Below are 9,089 nucleotides of genomic sequence, written 5' to 3'. Positions count from 1 at the left end.
GGAGGAGCATTGCTGTGCAGAGCTGTGGCAGGGGAGCATCCCTCCGCCTGGGCTGTGCTGCAGAGCCAGGGCTGAGCTGGGGATGGGGCAGGATGCTGCTTCTCCTCCCCCACAGGAGCTCCAGCTCCTCCTGAAGGGGCAACAATAATTCTCTGCTTTTTACTGCAGAAACCTGACCCTGGCAGACACTGAATCCAGACAGGAGTCTCCAGGGTGTTATTTCAGCCCTCTTCCACCTTCTGCCGCCTCCACTATCTGATGCCATGCAAATGTTCATAGGCTCCATGAATCCTTTCTCAGTCCCATCTCTGGTTCCGTGGTGCATCAGAAAAGAAGAGGCTGGCTTTCCTGACCTCCCTGCTGTGCATTCATTTTGACCTGTGAAGGGGAAGCGTAAAGTGTGTAGAGAACAAAAATAGGTTAAAAATCCCTACAGGTTCAAGGGCAAATGGGATGGAAGAGAAAGCCGCAGAGGGTTACTCATAACGTGGTAATGATGCCTGGCCTAGGAAGTCCCTGAGACTGTGGGAGGATGGGGAACATTAGAGGGGAACATCGTGTGTGCTTGCCTGGGTTCTTTGCCTTTTCCCTGGCATCTGCTCTGGGCTCTGTTGGAGGGAGGTGCTGTGCACTCAGCCCATCCTGTGTCCTACTCAACAGCACCACTGAAGGGAGGTCCCAAAAACATCCTGTGCTGGGAGGAAGAAGCAGATGAAGGGTGAGGATGTGCATCATCACAAACCATTTACCAATGCTCAGCTGCAGTGTCAGGACCTGGCACCTACCAGGGCCATTGATCCGGAGCTGCTTGAGCAGCCCTTCACCTCCTGCCCCTTTCCCCCTTCCCTCAGCTCCCAGGCAGCAGTGATAGCACAAATGTGGGCAACAGGCTCTAAAATGACTTGATTTGAATGACACTTTTGCCCCCTATCAATGCACAGCAATGATCGGTCCATCTGGAGATGCCCCAAGAGTATGTGTTGCTGCCCACAATACTGACAGTATACCCTGACATTGACATTTCCCTCAACCAAATTTTGTTTGAACTAAACCACATTATTTTTCTGGTGAAGAAATAATGAAGATGCCAGGAAATGGGAATGGCCGCAGCCCTGGTCCATGGTGGTTAACTGCTCTTTAGACCTCTTTATCTATTTTGGATTTGCCAATGGACTACTTCTGGCTCTGGCTCTCCTGCTTTGGTTCCTAGAGCAATAATCAGAGCTTTATTCCCCAGCAAGCTCTTGCAGACTGAACGAGTTACCCTTTCACCTCCTTCTTTTGCCAGGCTTATCATCCAGATTCATCATTTACCTGCAGGCACTTCAGCTCCACTCACTTTGACGGGTGAATCTGAGTAGAGCAGCAAGGGACTGGCTGCTGCTGTGATGGGAGAGGGGCTGTTACCCAGGTAGAAGTGGTGCTTGGGCTGGATGCACTTGACCAAGGTGCCATCAGGGTGGGCAAAGGCAATTCCCCCACAGACATCCTGGCTGGATGAGCCCCAGAGGTGCAACCCAAAGGTGAAGGTCTTGCAGCGATGCAGTTTGACCCAGACCTGTGCTTTTGCCTTTCCAGAGTGCAGGATTTGGCAGTGGTGTTCATGGGCTCTGTTCCCAGAGCAGTTTGTAAGGGCATATGGCTCGGAGGCAGGAGGCACAAGTGTCAGCACACGCTCTATGGAGGGATGGCTGGGGGGAGGCAAAGCTGGAGGAGGTTTCAGGGCAGAGATGAGCTCCTGTTGCATCTGCCACTGGAATCCCCTCCTGCCCTCCTACACACCCCGCAGTGCTGACCTTTTCTTGCTCTCAGACTTGTCAACATGACCCATTAACTGAACTAGGAATGATTTCCTGCTGATATATGAAAGGTTCTTGGGAATGTCAATGTTCACCCAGCAATTAGCTGAATTTCTGTTTAGTAGGAGCCGTGTGCTGCTGCTTCACCTGCCACTGCCAACTTAACCTGGATCAGGTCTGAATACACCATCATATTCCTGTCAGATTTGCAACATCCACCAACGTGCTATTTATTCCAACTTCGCCCTGGCTACACACTGGCTGTAAAAGGGCAGGCAAGATGGGATATGGCAGGAAGTTTGCTGGGGAAAAGCAAATTCCACCGAATGCTTTGAACAGCTGAACCATCAGAGTTTGTGCTGGATCGGGGCTCTGCGAGCAGCAGCAGTCTTGGCTCACGGTCAGGCACTGACATCAGATGTGCCATCTCACAAAGCCCTCTTACGTCAACAGCAAAACCGGAGCTGTGCAACGTCCTGGGTGCTGTTGTACTGCACCATATGTACCACCAAAAGGTCTTCTCCATGCCCCAGGTGCAGTGAAATTACAGTTTGTTGGCTTTGTCATAGAGCCTGGGCATGAACAGAATTATCGAACAGATGTCAGAGTTGGGAAAGGAACCTTAGACTGACAGCATCCAAACCTCCTTCCACGCAGAGGGGTCTCCAAACTCTGAGCCTCAAGGAGCATGTCCACAAAGGACAGCCAATGTTTCTTGGAGAACTATCCCTCATTACCCAGGAGATCCTGAAGGGCTTTCTGAAAGCTCTGGCTTTCTGCAGACATCCCAGGAATTGCATATAAAGCCTTTGAAATTCCCTGCATGTATCTCACCTCCACACACACATTCGCACTTTGCACTGCTCTGCTTGGTATGACTCCTTCAAAAGGAGGTGCTGGGCCATCCCTGGGGGATGAGAAGGGTCAAGTCCTCAATCTCCACTCTCCCAGGAGCCACACACTTGGTGCTGATCCAGCCCCAGTATCCTCCCTTTCTGATAGACTCCCCAGTATGTGTCTCTCACCTGCCCCTCCTTTGGGGGACTCTGATGGGGGGTGACAGGAGGTGCATGGAGATGCCCTGGAGAAGAGAGGAGCCCTATCACTCCACAGGGAATTCCTGAGAGGGGCAATGTTAGGATGGGGGTGCAATTACTGCCCACTGGTACTCTGGAACCTGACAGCCTGGGCAGTGCTGGGGCTGGGAGCCTGCAGTCATAGAATCAAAGAATCACAGACTGGTTTGGTTTGGGAAGGACCTTAAGATCATCCAGTTCCAACCCCATGCCATGGGCAGGGACACCTCACCAAGCACTTTTAGCAAAGACCCAACTGGAAGAACCAATCCCCACGGCCAGAGAAGGACCAAGGCCACCCTCCAGCTGCAGGGATGGCAGCAGGACCATCAGGGCTTTACAAAGGGCAGCAAGCCAGAGGAGAGAGACCCCATGCACAGCCTGGCTGCTGAGAAGAGCCGGGGGGACATGTCCAGCCAGGCTGGAGACAGGGACAAGAGACCCAGGGGACACTGTGGAGGGTTGCTGGAATCCACTGAAAGCTGCTAGACTGAGAACAAGCCCAGAAGGAGGCATGAAGCCCCTGGACAATGGGCAGGGCAGGGCTTCTTTGCAATCCCTTTTATTTTTGTTCTCACTCCAGCAAGGCAGAATTCTCACCATTATTTATAGTTCTCTTGTGTTCTGTTAAAAGCTGGCTTCAGGCACTCCCCCCTCCAAGCTCTGGCCAGCTTGGAGCCCTGCCTGCTCCACTCACAGTGTGTGAACGCAGGGTGTCAGGGCAGACACCCCACCATGGGACACACCATGGCATGGGACAGGCCCCGGGGATTTTCTTTCCAGACAGGTCTGTCAGCTGGCAAGGATACATCATTCCTCCTTACATTCTAATTCCTCCTCTGATGGATGCAGCCAGCCCTTCTCCAAACCTGACATTTATAGCACCAGTTTTCTCTGGGTATAAATATAACCTGAATGCGTTGGAGTAGCAGGAAAATCGTTTAAATGTTCCCTTTGACAGCAAGTTTGAAGATTGCTGACACTAAAACCACTTACTTACATTGTTCTGTATCATCCTGCACGCAGCCTTCAATCATCCTCATTAGAGGTGTGTCAGGCACTTTGCACACGGACACATGCATGAGCTCACCCTCTCCTGCCCACTGCCCAGCTCATGACACCTCCTACAAGCCCAGAGACCCTCATATTCCCACTTAGATAAAGAGCAGACCTAATAGCCACACAGATGGAAGAGTATCTGTGCATGTGCCTAACACATTGTACTTGCCTAAGTCATAGGATGATGCATGATAAGCCTAAGGTAAGTGTGAGATGTAGGGATAAGAGGTACACACAGACACCCCAGTGGGCATGCTTGGACACCTTTGGCCTCTCTTAAGTGCAAACTGGGGAGGCCAGAATCTCTGTTTGGTACCCGAAGTCCTCAGCTGTGTCCAGCCTCCATCATTTGGGTGACAGCACTAATGGCACATGTATGTGATAGAAAGGCTCAGAAATACCTGTGAGGGTGCTGAGGCGCTGGCACAGGGTGCCCAGAGAAGCTGTGGCTGCCCCATCCCTGGCAGTGTTCAAGGCCAGGTTGGACACAGGGGCTTGGAGCAAGCTGCTCCAGTGGAAGGGGTCCCTGCCCGTGGTAGGGGTTGGGACTGGAGGAGCTTTAAGGTCCCTTCCAACACAAACCATTCCATGATCCCCTGAAATTTGGATTCAACATTCCTAACATGCAGATGGAGGATTTACAAATCCTGGTGTGGTTCAGCATCCCTGACTGGTTACCCACCTTGCAGTCTTGTAGGAGCATAGGAAAGGTGGAAGGCCTCCCATGCAAGCATGAGAGCACTGGGGAATGACCAAAAACCAGACACAGGCTTATTCCTTCCCAGCACTGGCAGGTACAGGTGATTGCTGGCACACAATGAGCAACATTACTCTCCTGACCATGTTCATTTGGATCCCTCATGGGATGCAAGCACACCCCCGTCAACAAGGTGCCCATGACGGTCCCTGCAACAATCCCTACCCTTGCTGTGACAGAAATAACAGCAGAACATCTTGTTCCATGGGGATATTAAAACAGCCCTCAGGCAATTGGTCTCTAGGAGGAGGCTCCTCCGCTACTCCCTCTCTCAGAGCCTGTCACTGCATGAGCTGGGGGGGCTGCAGACACTGAAGAAGGAGCAGATAACTAGCAGGCACCGTGGCAGGTAGTAACACATTACGCTGACACACTAGCTCCTGCAGACATGAGACGATGATGAGACAAGTACAACACTTTAAAAGCTGGGTAGAGAGATGAGCCCTCAGGTACTGTGTATTCTTGTGACTGAGACAAAAGCCAGCCAGGGTCTGATATGCAACAGAAATAAGATCTTAGAAAAGATGAGGATAAATGCATTTCCCTGCCCATCCACAATACCTTTCTGGGCCAAATGAATAGAACCGTGGCTCTCCCAGGGCTCATGAAGGAGCAATGCTGAAGGATCTCAACCAGAGCTGTCCAGAGGTGTGAAATACAAGAGCAAAAACACTGCAGGAGAAGCAGTTCTGAAAGACACAGACATTAAAGAAAGAGATTGTGATGAAAAGGAGTGCCAAACGCGTGGTGACACAGCAAAGGAGACGAGCATTTCATGGCAAGTTTGCAGCAAACTGCTCAGCAATTAAGTCTCCTTAGGACCAGATAGATCAGGCTGGGCTCTGCTTTCAGATGGTTTTATGCTAGCAGTGCCCTGAAGAAATGTATGTTCCCCTTCCGAGTCCCAAGACAATGGAAGTGGATGTAGTTGTGCTCTGACACAAGGCTCGGGTGAGCTTCCAGCTGCGGGTACAGCTGGCGGAGGGGCTCCATGGGCAGCATCTTGCGTGCAGGGCTGCTGGGCAATGTCCTTGGACCGCTGGAGCTGCAGCATCGTCAGGCTCTGGTTCCCAAGGAGGAGATCACTCAACGCGTGCCCTTGTCTCTGGTGATGCCAGGTGATGTTCTCTCCTGTAAACATAAGGAGGGATGACATATGCTTTGCTTTCTGCTTGGCTGGCTCTAAAGCTCTCTCTGGTTAATCTTCTGCTGAGGTGACACACTGCGTGTTATGGGCCAGAATCAGAGGTGACATGAATGGTGGTGTAAGTTACATGATGGTGAGTCGGGATAAGTGAGTGGAAGGTGGTTTAAAACTCCATGTTGTGGAGATGCCAGCGGGCAGGGAGAGGCAGGGAGCAGGACACCGGCCTCCTGGGGAATCAGAGAAGGGAAGGCAGCATCTACAGAGCCTCCTGCTTGGCAAATGCCCACCAAGACCCAGCACTGATTCCCTGCTGTGGTGTGAAATAAGTGGGATCCAATGTGCATCCTTGGGGAGGAAGCTGAGGGGAACCTCTTGGCCCCCAACATTTAAAATGGCAGGCTGGGATCCCAGCTCTCATGCTGCAGCCTCCACAAGGGAGGAGTGAGGAAGGTCGGTGTGGTGAGCGCCCAGAGCTGACATCCCTGTTCCCTGCCCCCCCATCCACCAGGTTGTACCACAGCCCTGGCACAGAAGGTGCGCGTTCAGCACTCATGGCAGCCTGTGTCAGCCGGCCCTGGGGAGGGCTCTTGGTTATTGACCCTGGCTGCAGCGGTTTCTCCTTACACACACTCTTTCAGACAACGCTGTCACATCGGTTTGGAACCAGCCAGCCTTTGTGCTGTGGTTTGCTTGAACTAAATAAAAACAACTCGTAGGTAACACAACCTTATGGAGGAGACTTCCCACAGCCCCTCATTAGCATTCCCAGGCTATTCTGCATGAAAGCAGTATTCTCTCTAATAACATTTGTCTTCTAATACGTAGCCATGCTGCTGCTGGGCATTACCTTTTACAGTATTTTCCTTTCTTTATGGCAGCTCACGCTAAACACTGCTGTAACCCATATTCCAGTCTCCCCATGCATAATTCTCCATCTACAACCAGAATAATTCCCATCTTCTTTTAACACAAAGCCGCTTTCTCCACTCAAGCTTCGTGCACGTTGTCACAGTACCCCCCTCCAAGCCCTCCTCCACAGAGCAGTGGCACCACGCAGGGAAAATCCACATATTGCTTATTCTTTCCTGTGGGAGGCAGAGCTGTGGCCCTTCCACCCAGCACGCTCTGCACCAGCCTGGACATCATTTTGCTCTGCTTTCCTCAAAGAGATTTGCAGAGCAGGTCCTGGCAATAGCACTGCTTTCTGCTAAGCTGGAGGAGGGCTCCACCACCTCCAGAGAGGCAGCTGCTGCCTCTGCGCTCAGGCTGGACCAGCAGTGCTCAGAGAGGTGGGATCACCAGGGCATCACTGTGGTTAACTAGAGTAGGATGCAAGAAGGAGAATCTGGGAACAGCTTGGGTGACCCAGAGGCTTTCGGGAGTCTGGGCTTTCAGGGTCGTTTTTCTCCCATATAACTCATGAGATCTCACTCCTGCCAGAAAGAGGAGCTTCGGGACAGAGAGCTTTTCTCAAAGCCCAACAGTGGGTCACCAGGATGGGAGTACGGTGGGGATGGCAGTGAACCTGGCTGTATGCAGGCTTGCTAGCAGGAATGAAGCACTTGGCATCATGGGGCTCTGTGGCTGCTGGAGAAGGAGGGTTTATCATTCCCAGGCTATTTGGGAAGCTGGAAAACACTGTCCCTGTGTTTCTCAGCATGATCTGTTCCACTTAAGCCCTGGATAAGAGAGGAAACACCCATGAATCTGTGGAGCAGAGGCTCCCAGCCTTCTGCATGGGGCAATCCTCTGGGATTGCTGTGTCGTTGCTGGTCCTGCTGGTCCATCCTCTCCCTCTGTCTCAGCTTGTTCCCATTCAAACCACTACTTACAGGCGCCTCTCCTGCCCCAGCAGAGCCGCTCCAAGCGCCAGGTGAAGGATCCGAGCTGGCCAAAAAAGCACTGGTTTCTTAGAGGCAGTGAAGTTTCTCAACCCCATTCTGAGGTGCAGGAGTGAGCACCAGATCCACCAAGCTGATGTTGTGATCAGGCCTTTTGTAGCTCAAAACCCCCATCTTCTGATGCCTTCTGGGTACCAGCTGGTGGTGGCTCTGCAGTGCCAAGATACGGCTGTATCCTCTCTGTACTGAGCTGCTGCATGTTTTCCTGGGGTGCAGAAACACCAGAAGCCACCAGCTCAGGAACATGAGTGCATCAGCTTCCCTTTCCCTCCCCTGGGACCATCCCATCAGGTCTGTTCCCTGCCTGCACTCAGGCTCCTTTGTGATGTAGCAGGAGATAAACACCACATGAGTCTCTCACTGGGGCTTTGAGGCATGGTGAGGGGGGATGGAGTTTTATTGCTGGATTAATAATTTAACAGGACAAAATGAAATTCACGGCACTGAGAATTTGAGAGATTCCTACTGAGGTTGCCCACTTCTCACCCAACAAGCGCCTGCTCTCAGACATTCCCGTGCTCCCACCTCCTTCCTGCAATCCCCCTCATTTCCAAGGCAGACCCTTTGCATCACAGTGGGCAACTCTCACAGCCAGCCAAGCAATGAGCACTTCCCAGCCTCCAGCTTTGGGAGGAGCTGGCTGCTGCTGCTGCTGAGGTGTGATGTGCTGGCCAGGCAGCTTTGGCACCGAGGAGGAGACAATTCACAGCCAAGATGACTTACCTGGATTGAGTTAATCAAATCCAGCGCAGTAACTTCCCCAGCTCGCTGACACGAAGGGCTGTGCTCAGCTGTGCCTGAATGCATGTGTGCGAGCACAAGGCACACGAGGAGATGGGCACAACTGGCTGATAATAAATAGTGCAGAGAACAGCATGAAAGGGAGAAAACCCCTGACTTTGACGTGCAGGCGTGCACGCTACCTTCCATCTCCAGCACAGCATGCAGCCCAGAGTGGCCCTTGCCAGCCTGCTCCGTGCTGCGCACGGATGAGGATGGATATTGCAAACCTGGAGACAATTGACTGCACTGGAAATGCATGCAAGGTGCGTACTGAGGGGACTTGTGTTTATCAGGAGCAATTTGAGTCACTGCCACTGCTCCTGAGCTGAAGTCCAGGTGCCACCACCAATGGGGGCTGGAATTATGGCTTAAGCAGGGAAAATAGAGAGGGGTCCAAACTCCTCCTTACGGAAAAGCAAGGAAGCTCATTTAGAAATGAGAAATGGGAATACTAGTTGCTAGGTAATGGTTAACTCATCAGTTAGAAGCAACGTTGAAGCCACTGCCACGGGAACAACTTGAGGCAGATCTGACCCAGAAAGCCAGGCCAGAGGGCTCCCAGGGTTG

At 52.1% G+C, this 9,089-nt stretch overlaps 1 long non-coding RNA gene across 1 annotated transcript; it reads right to left on the bottom strand.

The window, feature by feature from the left end:
• Positions 1-545: 545 nt before the first annotated feature.
• On the bottom strand, positions 546-2,179 carry LOC133212460 (uncharacterized). Its single transcript, XR_009725483.1, has 3 exons — positions 2,058-2,179; positions 1,315-1,383; positions 546-689 (listed from the first exon to the last, which is right to left on the bottom strand). It is a non-coding gene; the product is annotated as an uncharacterized LOC133212460 (long non-coding RNA).
• Between the last annotated feature and the right edge of the window lie 6,910 nt (positions 2,180-9,089).

Source organism: Neopsephotus bourkii, unplaced genomic scaffold (genome assembly GCF_033783945.1).
Source record: "Neopsephotus bourkii isolate Nb327-2 ecotype Australia unplaced genomic scaffold, CSIRO-AGI_Nbou_v1 NB_716, whole genome shotgun sequence".
Classification (NCBI taxonomy): Eukaryota; Metazoa; Chordata; class Aves; order Psittaciformes; family Psittacidae; genus Neopsephotus; species Neopsephotus bourkii.
This window is presented reverse-complemented; position numbering and strand designations above follow the sequence as displayed.